The 15,889-nt window shown below is 40.4% G+C and overlaps 1 pseudogene; it reads left to right on the top strand.

Moving 5' to 3' along the window:
- The first annotated feature begins 12,303 nt into the window (after nucleotides 1-12,303).
- Nucleotides 12,304-15,623, top strand: LOC132132710 (uncharacterized; annotated as a pseudogene).
- The last annotated feature ends 266 nt before the right edge of the window (nucleotides 15,624-15,889 follow it).

Genomic DNA, 15,889 nt, shown 5'->3' with positions numbered 1-15,889 from the left:
GAGTTTATTGATTTAAAAACGATTGTATTGCTTCCGCCAAAGAAAATAGTCCGTTCCGCGTCCATAGCAACGCGCTGTTTTTCATGGCAACGGTCTGTTATACTTCGCAGCGGTCTGTTATCAAGAAATAACAGACCGCATTCTACATTGGAATTCAGCCAAGCCATGTAATAATCAGAAACATTTTTTGCTCGCTATGAAGGGTGTGATACTATAAAGTATTGGTATATTATTCATAAATGCAAACATAAATGTATGCTATTCTACCTGGAGTAGATATTTATGTTAAAACAATGTCAATGCTTGATGATGCATTTGGAGCTCACCTCTCTTTTCAAAAAAATTTGTGAGCAACTGCTTGCCCTCATTTGCCCTTCTCTCTTTATTCTGCTTCTCTTTTCGTTTTTGAGCCCCTGATTTTCCTTTCTTAAGGAGAGACATGACTCTTCACGGCTCACTCCAGCTCCTGTCTCATCAACTGATTCAATCACCGCGGGTCCGCAGCAGAAGCACCTGACCTGCGGGTCGTACCATTTGCATTGATTCGAGAGGGGTGTGGGGCCCTGCACAGCATGAAAATGACTTTTTTATACCAAACCAGCGCCTAACTACAAGTTTAGTTTTGCACAGGAACTTTTTTAGTTGTACATAAATGCTATACAAATGTTAGTGCATGTATATGTATGTATAGAAAACTGACTTCTAAGGGCCCCCCCCTGCCTCGGGCCCTGGGTACTCAGTACCCTTTACCCCCCCAGTCCGACGCCCCTGTTTACTGGTACTTATTCCGCTTATTTATCAGCTAACCATTAATGAGCATTATAAATGGAAACTATTACTAGAAAAAGTTCTTCTTGCATTGAATGTAAAGGCTAGCTAGGTCACATCTACTCTAATTCTTCAAAACTGTTCATATTTGGAAACCCCAATGAAATCAGACACCAACTGTAATATGGTGTTTTTTTGTTTTGCTACATTTTTTTTTCAGGGTAGACCAGCCAGTTGGCATGTGCAGTCCTTAGCGCACGACTCAGAGCGCTGACTGTTTTTATAGCAACTGGGACTTCTAATGGCAGCTGCAGTGACACGTTGACTTTACAGATTAGTGATTTGCTATTTTTATAGAGCACTCATATAAAAACTTTATGAGGGACAGGTCTTGGGTATTTAGTCTTTGGTAAAATATAGTAAAGGTCACTAGTGGTAAAATTGACTCTTTCGCTGCCATTAATGGAATTTTTTGGCTTTACGTGTTTTCACTGTTATACAGTAGGAGGCGCTATTACAAATCTTTAGAAAGAGAATGAACATCTGGATCAAAACATAGTGAAGAAGCAGAAAAAGCAATCACGTATGTAAACAGATGCATATGTAAAATAATGTGATCATTAAACATTAAACAGTATATAACTCAAAAATGCCTAAGGTTAACAAATGTAGGACTGTGTGATCTGCTCCATCTATGTTTTGAGCATCATTCTGATACTGTTCCAGACATAGTTTTTTACAAAAACATAATTTTCTCATTTTTTTTTTTACATAATTTATTTATTGTATGAAACTTACTAGTAATTAGACAATAATTACTACTAACGAAATAAGGAATAAATGTTAACACAGCTTGCCACAGGTACACACGTTTAACAGCTACTGCAGATTGATTGCACATTCGTAGCACTACCTCCGGTGGCTGTAGCGTCCCTTATATTCACGTTTTCACATACTGACGCTTTGTCTGTACGAAATTTACATTCAGTGCTGCTGCTTTCAGTACTCTCATCCAGCTCTAATTAATTAATCAACGTGATTAGAACATGCTTTCACATGTACCACCTGAATGCGCCTCTCGACGTGACATCAGAACAAGCGTCAAAGTGTCCTCTCTTCATCTTGCATCATAAGCTCACTGTGACGTGACAGAGGCACTGTTGCTAATTGTTAATTAAAGGGTTAGTTCACCCAGATAGCAAATTTATGTAATTAATAACTTACCCTGATGTTGTTTCAAACCCGTAAAACCTCCGTTTATCTTTGGAACACAGTTTAAGATATTTTAGATTTAGTCTGAGAAGTCTCAGTCCCTCCATTGAAGCTGTGTGTACGGTATACTGTCCATGTCCAGAAAGGTAAGAAAAACATCATCAAAGTAGTCCATGTGAAATCAGAGGGTCGGTTAGAATTTTTTGAAGCATCGAAAATACATTTTGGTCCAAAAATAGCAAAAACGATGACTTTATTCAGCATTGTCTTCTCTTCCGTGTCTGTTGTGAGAGAGAGTTCAAAACAAAGCAGCTGGATATCCGGTTCACGAACGAATCATTCAGTTCACCAAATCGAACTGAATCGTTTTAAACGGTTCGCATCTCTAATACGCATTAATCCACAAATGACTTAAGCTGTTAACTTTTTTTTAATGTGGCTGACACTCCCTCTATAGCCTATATCAAAATGTGATTACATTATTGTGGTATACCAAAAAATTTTGTGATTCCAACTTAACTAAATTTCCCTCACTATCGTTAGAATGAATGATAATAATAATAATAGTACAAAATTGCTATAGTATGATATATTCATATTTATTTATTTATTTTGCCAATGTAGTGAAATGACAGAACAACAACTGTGGAGTCAAAATCTACTTTACCATAGCCTAGAGGGGAAATATAATTTATTCTTCATAAATTATACATGCATTATTCTGTCCTTTGTGAGATCCAACATGACACAAAAACACGCAAACACACACAGACAAAAAAATATCTTTCATCGATATATAGCCTCTAGTGTGGAAGTGTATGATAAATACCCAGATCAACAAATTATAATCTGTTCCTTTTATCCCCCGCCCCCCTCCATACAAAATAGTTCCAATACACACAACTGATAGAATATTTAAAAAATATATATTTATATGAAATGTATAAATAGACTATCACCAGCTAGTCCACACAGAGTTTTGGGCAACAAAACTAAAATGTAAATGGTTAAAAATCGCCCTCATGTGAATATGTCATCATATTTTACTGATGCTAGTCAATACAATTGTCAGGAATCTAACTATATACTCTTAAAAAGAAAAAGAAGAAAATGTGATTTTGATTTTCCAGACCACCACATCAGTGTAAATCAGTGTAATAGATGGCCTCAAGTCTTAAATAGAAAGGAAAAACAATATGACCAACATCAGAGTCAGATAAATAGTCACTTTTATTATTATTATTATTGTTGCTAGGGATAGTTCACTCAAACATGAACTTTTAGTTTCGTTTCAAATCTGAATGACGTTATGACTTTATTTGTTATGTAGAACATAAGATAAGTAATAATAATAATAAACTGTGAGTTATCAATTATTAATATAAACAATGTGTACAGAATGGATCAACTATTATCACATCTTTCACGTCCCTCTTTCACATTACTGCATGTGAAAGAGTAGAATAACTCAATGACGCCATCTTGTGACTCAAAGGGGTTGCTATGACTACTAAAATGGAAAGAAAAATGGAACATTACCTTATTAAAAGCCAAAAGGCACATTAAAACCTTTGATAGATGCTCAAGGGCCAGTTGCATAAAACGTTTAGAATAGTCTTAAAAGTTAGTCATCTAAATTTGTTCTTTAAGACTCGTCAACATTTTTTTACATTTGGTTACATAAAAACGTAGATTAATCTAAGCTGGATCCAAAATGTTAGACTGATACTCCTTGGTTAACTGCTGGTCAAATTGGTTCTTAAGACACTGTCTTAACATAGAGTTTATGCAACTGGCCCCAGGAGTCCAAGTTAAAGCAATGAAATTAAAACATCTGAAAAACAACAAACTGTCAAGATACACAAATTGAAGAGCAAAAGGAGAGAACATTTGAAAGAGTAGCTAAGCTACATAGTAGTTAAGTATATTATCAAACGCATGCATTCAAAAAGTACAATATATATATATATATATATATATATATATATATATATACTGTGAATTAATAGTGTAACAAGCATTTGCCTTGTTCCTAGGCTAATTGTTTGCGACATTAAAGGACTACTTATTCTCAGTAATGTCCATGTCTTTATTTATTCAGCATGAAGCAAGAAGCAAAATAATGTTGACGGCTGGTCATTAATGCAAAATAAACCCCTTCAGGATGATGCAAAACTCCTCTCTTCTTGTTAGCCAGTTTATCACTTGTCTTTAAATAATCTTATGGCCAGAGGGTAGAACATAGTTTAATTGATTTAGGATTACTCATCATTATAATAAAACAGACACCATTGTCATACCAAATGGTTTTACCATTTAGAATCAATTCTACATCCACACAAGCATCCGTTAGCTGCTTAAACCACCATAGACAGGCCTACTGCTTGTTTACACAAGATACAAACATAGACCTAGATCCTCTATTTCTTCATGCTTGATCTATCTATCAATGACTGCTTGTCATACATGCACACATCATCTAAAGATCTCGAGAATTCAAATTATGAACCCAGAGCTCTTTATGAGATTGAAGGTGACACCAGATAGGGTGACAGAAAAGAGAAAAGCATTGTCATCTTATATGTTCAAAGAGTTTATGACCCCAAGAAAAAAAAAGGTCAAACAGACTTAAGAGGAGCAGAATAATGGCAAAAATACTAGCATAACAACAGCCCAGCATATAATTATTATTTTTTAAACCAATTGAAGGTCTTGCTCCACATCACACCGTAGGGGTCACAGTGGGGGTTTGTGTGTGTTCTCCAAAGCTATATGGTTTATTAGAGGAGAGTGAGTCAAACAACAAACAAACACTGTATAAATTTAAATGAACAGAACACTGAAAAATAACATTACTATTGTTCAACCCTGCAATTTTCCATAAAGTGAACGTGGATGGTGTCCAGGGGCTGTAAAACTCTACAAAAGAGGAAAAAAGATTCATTAAAGCTGCTTGAAAATGTCTGTACGATTTATGCATTTTATTTAAAGTCTTCTGAATACATGTTTTCATGGTATGAAAAAGAGCAGCATGAACAATCTGCTAAATAACTTATTTTGTGCTGTTCCACATTAGAAAGTTTATCAAATAGGGTCCAACTATTAGAAATGTGAATGAATATAGAAATTACTATTCCTTTAAACTCCGCAGCATTTTTCCAGATGGTGGTGCTGTTTTGCAGGTCGAGTGCTCCACTTCTCAGATCTTTCCCTCCCACGCACACACACCTTTTTTCCTCTGTACAGTCTTCATTCGTCATTTCCCTCTCTGTGTGTCTAATTCCTTTTTTTCTCTCAATATCACTTGAATGATGGTTGTAAGCCTCTCAGGATCTTTTCCTGCGAATGGTGGGGCTTTCTTCTCAAAGGGGAGAAAAAGGAGGGCCACATTTCCCATTCTGTCTTTTCTTTCCCTCTATCACATAGCCTACTCTCACTTCACTCTCTCCACTATCACTTTGCAGTTTATTGCCATAACAATTATGAAAGAGGATTTTTCAGAGACTGTGAAGGCACAGGTCAGTGGACAGTGGACTGACATTATAAACTATATTATTAAGAAAATAAATAAATAAATAAATAAATAAATAAATAAATAAATGCCAAAACTTCATGTTTTTGACAGATATAAATTAGATTATTATATATATATATATATATATATATATATATATATATATATATTAGACAAACAATTTGCAATGTTTTAAAGTAGAACTATAGGTTAAACCACATAAATAAATAAATAGAACTCTAAATCTTGTTTCCCATCATAAAAAAATTATCATGTACGCTGCACACTCATCCCAGAATCAACATATTAATGCATTATGAATCCTAATGCATAGACACACACACACACACAAACACACACACGCGTGATCAAACACTTTCCATAACCAAGACCGTAATCAGATAAGAGAAATCTTGTTAAAGGATTTAAATCTAAGCTGAGAAACCCAGTAGGGCTTACATTTTCTCTTCTCTTTCTAGATGGTCCTTTTAATGGTATGGAAGCTCTGATTCTGAATAAGAAGATATCCCTCTAGACATCCCTGAAGATGCCTTGATCACACAAACTGGTTATGAAAAGGCTATCAATGACATAAACAACGAAATGGCAAAAATACAATGTAATGCCACGGAAACACTCTTTAACAGCAATGGAGTTGCTCTTGGTCAGCTACAACATGCTGCTGAAATTGGCAGCTGTCAATTTCATGCTAAAAATTAGCTCATCAGCTCTAAAATTCAAAATGAACACAAATTCAAACTCCTCTTTGAAAAATGTGACAGCTCTATTATTCATAACTAAAATATAAAGATTCTGAAAAGATTCTGTTATAGTAGATAATATGAAAAGTTCTGATTAATACAATAATAACTGTCTCATTCAGATTACTTAAAACCAAAACCTTGACTTAGTCCGGTTATGCCATTGGGCTTTATACATAATCACTTCCTTCTTTTGCCTCAGCCAGCTCAGTTACATCCGGTGCAATGCCAGAAGCCGTTTTTGCTGTTGGTGTTAACTGTGAAGACATCGTTGATATCCAAGAAGTGACTCTAGCTAAGCCCCAGTTTCTCACAATTCATACACTGTATTCATATATTGTATTCATTTTGACTGATGTGCTTGATTATGCAACGTATATGATTTTTGTACTATGAATATAAACTGAATAATTTCTCAATTTCCAACAAGAATCAGGTGACAATGAGAGATAAGCGTGAGGGTGTTGTGTTTCAGACCGCTGAGGAAGGCAAGATATTAGCTTAAGTTTTAGGTAGAAAAGAGATCAAGCTAGTCATTATCAATAAAAAGAAAACAAGTGGGTCAAGTGTAGATGGTTATCAAATAAGCAAATCCTTTTAAAATAAACTTGACTAATTAAGGGATAATGTAATATATAACTACTGGTACATGCATGCATGCTTTAAGTTCAAATTATTTTTATTGGCTTAGTTGGAAAGATTACAGATGGGACATAACAGAACTCAACCTCTGCTCTGTGTGATACAAATGATTTCTGGATGAACGGTGAGTAATTTCTGTGGACGATGTGGACTGCTGAATTTACCTATAATCAGTAAATTCATTTTTTAAATTTATTTTTTTATCATAATTGATAAAAAATACCCTTCTGAAAGGGATCAGGCATAGATATAACAAACTCAAAAATGTACTTATTATTATTATTATTATTATTATTTTACAATTATTGAGCAGTATTTGTCTGAAATTGATTTTAAGTCATTAGTTCTCCATATCCACTAAAGATTCTCACTGACTGTATTTATATACTTAAGAATATTGTTCCACTTATAATCAAACTGTTGCCATGTTTTTGATTATATACAGTATTTGCTAGGTAAACCCATTTAACCAATGGATTGATTGCTCAAATGCTGCTGATGTAGTTCCGGTAGAATCTCAGCCAGTGACTTCACTTCCGTCTAACGCTATAGTGAAATGTACTAGCCACAGACGTATTGCAAACAAGAAATAATTAGTATTTTCTAAATAAATATTGCTATAAACATACAAATATCTCATTCTAGTTATTGCTTCCTGAATATGGACTTTTGGTTGTGTTTCTCTGTTCATGTTCTCCTGCCTTGTTTAGTTCCTTCGCCCTAGTTTCTGATCGGTCCTGATTTGTTTCTATGGTTACAATATGATTTGCAGCTGTCACACGTTCTTTAATATCCTTATTTATACTCCCTTTTCTGTTCAGTCACTGCTGGCTATTTTTTCTTTACCATTGTATGCAAGGGCGTAACTTTGGGTCTACCATTGGGGGGGTTAAACTCGCGGCATATTTATTTATTTATTAATTTATTGTATTATTTTCTTGTGTAAAAGGTAACATGCTAATTTGCATAATTTAATTATGCAATCCCCCCCAAAACGGGTGACTGTATTGGAGCAAACAGCAGTTACAATTCAGTGACATTGGTTCTACACAGTCCCTGGCACCCTCTGGCTTTACCTCATAGGACACTGGCAAACGAACATCTAGCCAGCCAACTCCAGTCAACAAAACAAATCATCAGCTAACTCAGTGTTTCTCAAACTTTTCTGCCATTCCCCACTTCAGAGGTAGGAAAGGGTTCCGAGCCCCACCTGTCCCCAATCACCCCAACAAAATGTTAATAAACTAGGCTTTAAGTTTAACTGTTAAAATGTATTTTATTAACATCACATTTTAAAAACTTAACATCAAATAACAGCATTAAAAAATTTCAAATAAAGAAAATGAAAGTGCAATTATATTATCACTTTGCATGAAATAAGACTCAAAATTAGATTAAAAAATAATAATAATTGTGTTTGCATTTAGCTTCTGATAACATCAATACAAGTGTGGACTAACATTAACCTAGTTGTGCGTTGATTCATTTTGACACTTTGCAAAATCCATGCAAAAAGAACAACAAAAAAACAAACAAACAAACAAAAATAAAAATAATCTCAAATTGAACCAGAGGTGGTAAATTCCTAATAATGTACGTATTTTTTTAGGTATTTTAATAAGATAGATACCTAAAATACGTTGCGCATACAGCTCAAGTAATGCGATCGTTATAAAGGTGTTTGAACAACAAAACACATCCACTTGCACATATTTGACAATCGGAATATCAGATATATCCTGCTATAGCTAACACATTTGTGAAATTTTGAATAAAAAAGGAAATAAAAGCAGATCATCAGTCATTCAGCACTATTGTGGCTACGGTGTGACAAGCAATGAATGGCGCGTCTCCATGGGAACCATAAAGCGATACTACGATCAATAACGGTAGCCTTGAAATACTTTTAAACTTACGTGTGAAGAGGTTAAGTAACGTCAAGGCTTACATTTAAATGTGTCTTTGTTTTGAGTGTATGGTCAATAAATAACGGAATTTAAAAGATGGGCACAAAACCTGTTTGTCATGTTTCTATTCCCCACACTTTGAGAAACGCTGAGCTGACTTAACAGCTAACTTAAGGGTACCTCCGTTTGGTCAGGATTTTTCGTTTTTCTTTTTTTTTTCTTTTTTCTTTTTTTTTGGCTGGTGTCGACAAACAATAAAAAATCGTTGTCTGGCTGCCTTTCAGTGTCCTTTTCATCTTTCCGTCAGCTTTCTCCAACCATTCATCCCATCGACTGCGCAAAATAGTGAACAAACTTGGTACAGAAAGCGGGTTGGGTAATACCAGAGACTTTGGTAATACCAAATCGGTGCGGTGGGCGGGGGGTACATTACAGATTATTTAAAATATGATACTATCTTTCTTGCTGGCAAATGAAATTAATAAAGAAAATGAACAAAAGTATTCATTCTGAATATTTCATATCTATTTTAATCTGAATGATGTGATGATATTGGGGGGGTTATATTAGCTGGATCTGATTTTTGGGGGGGGGTCATGACCCCCGTAACCCCCGTGCAAATTACGCGCATGATTGTATGTGCTAAGTTTGCTCCTGTGAGTATTCCTTGTGGATTTTTTAATTTTTTTGGATTTTTGGATTATACTCCTTTATCGTGCTCTTTAAATAGCATGATACTTGACACTTGGCTACTCATACTGTTCACAACAATACAATAGAACAGCACATAATTAAAAAAATATTTACTATAGAAATTGTGGATGGATATATACAGTATATATATATATATATATATATATATATATATATATATATATATATATATATATATACAGAGGTGGGTAGTAACGAGTTACATTTACTTCGTTACATTTACTTGAGTAATTTTTTGGGGTAACGAATACTTTTCGGAGTATATTTAAAGATGGGTACTTTATACTCTTACTTGAGTAAATTTTTGGGGGAAAATCTGTACTTTTACTTCGTTACTGTGGGCGACGCTCCTCTCGTTACTTTATCTTAATGCAATAAATGTTATAAATGCTTCAGTTTATTCCAAACGCGCCGTCTACTTTTCTCTGGGCAATGAGCGATGCCCATTCGCGAATGAGTCATTCTTTTGAGTCAATACTGTTCAAAGGCTTGATCAAACCAATTGGCAAACGAGTGAATTGGTTCATGAATCAGTTTGAATGAGTCGTTCAGTTCCCTGCCGCACGCGCTGAGCGTCTGAAGTGGTTCACTCGGAGTTGTAACGTTTAAGAACAGAAAGAGCGTTGAAAACGTGGCTGGAACTGCACTGAATTGAAATCTGCAAAGGTTATTATTTGCTAGCGATGGAGATCCTTATTAGATGAACACCGCGTGTGCTGTCTACTGATTAACAGGTAATAACTTGGGCTACATTCGATTACAGTACACGATACCACTGTGACAGTAGTTTGTTGTACGTGTGTGGCTTATAACAGAGGGGAGTCAAGTTGAATGAAGCTTCCAAAAGACAAAAAATAGCCGATTAAGATTTTATTAATTTTAATACAATCACACTGGTGCAAGTACGTTCAGCGAGTCATATTATCAGCTGCTAAATTCAGATCTGTGATCGCTGGCTGGCGCTGAGCCAGAGATAGATGCGTTTATACAGCGCTGCGCATTATAACAAATCACACATGATTCTTTTGAGCTTATTAAAGCATTGGCCAATCAGAGGTGTTCAGATGAGTCATCGCTAAAATGCAGGTGCTTCCTTCACTCGCTCACTGACTGAATACCTCTTTCTGGTGAATTCTCTCGTCAGAAACAACAAAGTGCAGATGTGTGTACGAATCTTTAATTAAGATATTGATTTCACAGTGTTAACAGTTTCAGTGATTTTAATGGGAGTTTCTGAGAGTGATTGAAATCTAGACTGTCAGTGAAAATTATCTTTAATAATGTAAATGTTATTTGCTCTCTTTCTGAACAATGAAAGATTAGTAGCAATATTTAAATCACATTAACTTTCAATGTTAAATTCACATTTAATATAAAGTCAGTCGTATTAAAAATATGTTATGGCATGACACCTATATCTGTTACTTAAGTAAACAGACAAGCTTTTATAATAAATTACATAAATTGGAGTAAAGGATGATGAAATATATACATTTATACACACACACATACATTACATACATTTTATCTATATATCTAAATAAAAATAGGCTCAGTATATATGACCCAAAGTAACTAGTAACTAACTACTTGAGTAGATTTTTTATCCGATACTCTTTTACTCTTACTCAAGTAACTATTCAAGACTAGTACTTTTACTTTTACTTGAGTAAATATTTCTAGAAGTACTTTTGGGGCCTGGCAGACACTCCTGAGTGCAAGCTGTGCCAGAAGAGGGGCACACTGGAGCACATTTTGAGCAGCTGCTCAAGAGCGCTAGGGGAAGGGCGGTGCCGCTGGCGCCACGACCAGGTGCTAAAGGCTTTGGCGGACTCCATCTGCACAGCGATCCAGCTCAGCAAGACCCAGGTAGCCCCCAAACAGTCAATCACCTTCATTAGAGCTGGGCAGAAGGAACAATTCCACCGGCCTAGCTCTACGGGGGGGCTCCTCTCCACTGCTCGTGATTGGCAGCTTCAGGTTGACCTTGGAAGGCAGCTTAAGTTCCCAGGCAACATCACAGCCACTTCTCTCCGCCCAGACATGGTGCTAACATCTGAGTCTACCAAGCAAGTGGTTATCCTGGAACTAACTGTCCCCTGGGAAGACCGTATTGAAGAGGCCCACGGGCGCAAGAGGGCTAAGTACGCAGGGCTCAGCTCGGAGTGCCGGAACAATGGCTGGAAAACTCGCTGCGAGCCAGTCGAGGTCGGGTGCCGAGGCTTCGCTGGCCACTCACTGCTGCGAACCTCTCAAACTCCTTGGAGTGAAAGGACTGCAATTGAAAAAAGCCACCGCAAACATCTTAGAGGCAGCAGAAAGGGCTTCTCGGTGGCTGTGGATCCGTAGGGGGGAGCCGTGGAGCAACATGCCACTTGGACACAAGCCGGGGACTGATCACCCCCGGCTGGGTCGCCCGGGTGAGGGTGTATGAAGATTAAAGACCCGAAACACCCTATGACCTCGGGTTTTTCACTGATGACGTGTCCAAGTAGCACCAGAAGGTGTATTCAAACTCTAACCCATCTGGCACAGCCAGTGACCTCCAGGAAACTCTGGATGACATCCACGAATAGAGTGGCGACGGCTGGAGAGACAGCAGACAGCTCGGAAAGACGGCAACCGGGGCAGGGAGGGCTAGCCCCCCGACCTGCAGCTCCTGAGAGGGAGCACCCACAACAAGCTACGAAGAACCCCACAGAAATATACCCCCAGGGATACCCGAGAGGGGGGGAGAATGAGCATCCCAATCGGACGGAATTACCGGTAACGACCCAATCAAATGGACAATGGAATACGAGCGCAGTCTGTATTTGCGGCAAGGTCTGCAAAAACCTGAAGGGCCTGAAGATCCACCAGGCAAAGATGGCCTGCCTCAGGAGGGATCAAGTGAAGCTACGCTCAGGTACGGCAGCTGGGGCAGCAGTTACTGTCACGCCGGCAGCTGAACCTGGTGAGACGGAGGAGGAGCCGGGTCCGGAATCTCCCCACAGTACCCGGAACCTCCAAGCCACACAAATCCCCCCACCAAGCAGGAAATCGGAACACCGCAGGGTGAAGTGGCCTGCCGCAAACAATAAGGAGTGGCTTAAGCTGGACGAGGATGTAGACAAGTGCCTGGAATCCATCTCAAAGGGCAGTGTCGACCAGAAGCTCCAGACCATGTGTACCATCATAATGAACATGGGAGCAGAGCGGTTTGGTGTCGAGGAAAGAAGAGGAGATAGGAATCCAGCGAAGCTCAACCGGCGAGAAGCCAAGATCAGTCAGCTGAGACAAGAACTAAAATCCCTGAGATGTCAGTTCAAGATGGCTAAGGAAGAAGAAAGGACTGCCTTGTCAGAACTCACAAACATCATAAGGAAGAGACTCATCTCACTGAGGAGAGCGGAACGGCACAGAAGGAAGGGCAAGGAAAGGGCTCGGAAACGTAGTGCTTTTATTGGCAATCCCTTCAGCTTTATCAAGAAACTACTGGGCCAGAAGCGAAGTGGCCACCTCGCTTGCCCGGTAGAGGAGATCGACAACCATCTCCACGCCACTTTTAGTGACACCTTGAGGGACCATGACCTTGAACCTTGCAGGGATTTGGTGGCGCCACCTGAACCAGGGACCCAATTCGACACCGCTGAACCCACGCTGAAAGAAGTGGAAGAAACCGTTAGAGCGGCAAGATCCAGCTCCGCTCCCGGTCCCAGCGGGGTCCCCTATAAGGTCTACAAGCAGTGCCCGAAGCTCCTCAGACGTCTCTGGAAGATCCTGAAGGTGATCTGGCGGAGAGGGAAAGTCGCTGCGCAATGGAGGTACGCTGAGGGAGTCTGGATCCCGAAGGAGGAGGGCTCTTGCAACATTGATCAGTTTCGCATCATCTCGCTGCTCAGTGTTGAAAGCAAGATCTTTTTCAAAATCGTGTCCCAACGTCTGACAGACTTCCTCCTGAAGAACACCTACATTGACACCTCAGTCCAGAAGGGAGGAGTCCCAGGAGTACCTGGATGTCTGGAGCACACAGGGGTGGTGACACAGCTGATCCGGGAGGCTAAGGAGCGCAAAGGAGATCTGGCAACTCTCTGGCTTGACCTGGCCAATGCCTACGGGTCTATTCCACACAAGCTCGTTGAAACCGCACTGGTAAGACACCATGTTCCTGTGAAGATCCGCAACCTCATCATGGACTATTACAGCAATTTCAGCGCACGAGTCTCTTCAGGCCAAGTAACATCCTCCTGGCACCAACTTGAAAAGGGGATAATCACTGGCTGCACAATCTCTGTATCTCTCTTCTCACTGGCCATGAATATGATTGTCAAGTCGGCTGAGGTGGAATGCAGAGGGCCCAAGTCAAAATCTGGGACCCGTCAGCCCCCCATAAGAGCCTTCATGGACGACTTAACAGTGATGACAACATCTGTTCCAGGGTGCAGGTGGCTCCTCCAGGGGCTTGAACGGCTCATCTCCTGGGCAAGGATGAGCTTCAAGCCTGCTAAGTCCAGGTCTCTGGTCCTAAAGAAGGGTAAAGTGTCCGACCGTTTCCGCTTTGCCCTGGGAGAGACCATGATTCCATCAGTGACTGAAAAACCAGTCAAGAGCTTGGGGAAGTTCTTTGATAGCTCCCTGAAGGACTCAGCTGCCATAAAACAAACCAAGTGCGACCTGACTACCTGGCTCACAGCGATTGACAGATCTGGCCTCCCCGGAAAATTCAAAACCTGGATCTACCAGCACGGAGTCTTGCCAAGAATACTCTGGCCCCTGTTAGTCTACGAGGTACCAGCATCAACAGTCGAGGTTCTAGAGAAGTCTATCAGCCAGTTCCTCAGAAAATGGCTGGGGCTCCCTCGGTCCTTGAGCAGCATTGCCCTTTACGGCCATTCCACCAAGCTGCATCTTCCTTTGAGTGGACTATCAGAGGAGTTCAAAGTCACCCGATCCAGAGAGGTATTGATGTACAGGGACTCCAGAGACACAAAAGTCGCAGCAGCAGGAATCCTCGTGAAGACCGGGAGAAAGTGGCAGGCGCAAGAAGCCGTCACTAAAGCTGAGGCACGACTAAGGCACAAAACGCTGGTGGGCTCCGTGGCAATGGGACGAGCAGGTCTTGGTTGTTTTCCCAAGCCACGTTACGATCTGGCTCGTGGAAAAGAGAGGCGCAGACTGATTCAGGACGAGATACGAGCAGAGGTGGAGGAAGAACGTTACACCAAAATGGCCAGCATGTCCAAACAAGGAGCATGGACCAGGTGGGAACATGCAGATCCACGCAGAATAACCTGGGCAGAGCTCTGGAAAGCAGAGCCATTTCGGATCAAGTTTCTTGTCCAATCCGTCTATGACGTCCTCCCTAGCCCAGCTAACCTGCACACCTGGGGCCTGGCAGACACTCCTGAGTGCAAGCTGTGCCAGAAGAGGGGCACACTGGAGCACATTTTGAGCAGCTGCTCAAGAGCGCTAGGGGAAGGGCGGTACCGCTGGCGCCACGACCAGGTGCTAAAGGCTTTGGCGGACTCCATCTGCACAGCGATCCAGCTCAGCAAGACCCAGGTAGCCCCCAAACAGTCAATCACCTTCATTAGAGCTGGGCAGAAGGAACAATTCCACCGGCCTAGCTCTACGGGGGGGCTCCTCTCCACTGCTCGTGATTGGCAGCTTCAGGTTGACCTTGGAAGGCAGCTTAAGTTCCCAGGCAACATCACAGCCACTTCTCTCCGCCCAGACATGGTGCTAACATCTGAGTCTACCAAGCAAGTGGTTATCCTGGAACTAACTGTCCCCTGGGAAGACCGTATTGAAGAGGCCCACGAGCGCAAGAGGGCTAAGTAGGCCGGGCTCAGCTCGGAGTGCCGGAACAATGGCTGGAAAACTCGCTGCGAGCCAGTCGAGGTCGGGTGCCGAGGCTTCGCTGGCCACTCACTGCTGCGAACCCTCAAACTCCTTGGAGTGAAAGGACTGCAATTGAAAAAAGCCACCGCAAACATCTTAGAGGCCGCAGAAAGGGCTTCTCGGTGGCTGTGGATCCGTAGGGGGGAGCCGTGGAGCAACATGCCACTTGGACACAAGCCGGGGACTGATCACCCCCGGCTGGGTCGCCCGGGTGAGGGTGTATGAAGATTAAAGACCCGAAACACCCTATGACCTCGGGTTTTTCACTGATGACGTGTCCAAGTAGCACCAGAAGGTGTATTCAAACTCTTTTACTTTTACTTGAGTACAGTTTTTGGGTACTCTACCCACCTCTGTATATATATATATATATATTAACAAATGTAGATAATGTAAACATGTTAATATATTTATAACTTTGATACTTTGGTGTTATCTGCAATGTCTTAGTGTGACAATAAATCTAAACAACTTCGATACAGTGTTACCTG

The sequence above is a fragment of the Carassius carassius genome, chromosome 49, assembly GCF_963082965.1.
Source record: "Carassius carassius chromosome 49, fCarCar2.1, whole genome shotgun sequence".
Taxonomy (NCBI): Eukaryota; Metazoa; Chordata; class Actinopteri; order Cypriniformes; family Cyprinidae; genus Carassius; species Carassius carassius.
This window is presented reverse-complemented; position numbering and strand designations above follow the sequence as displayed.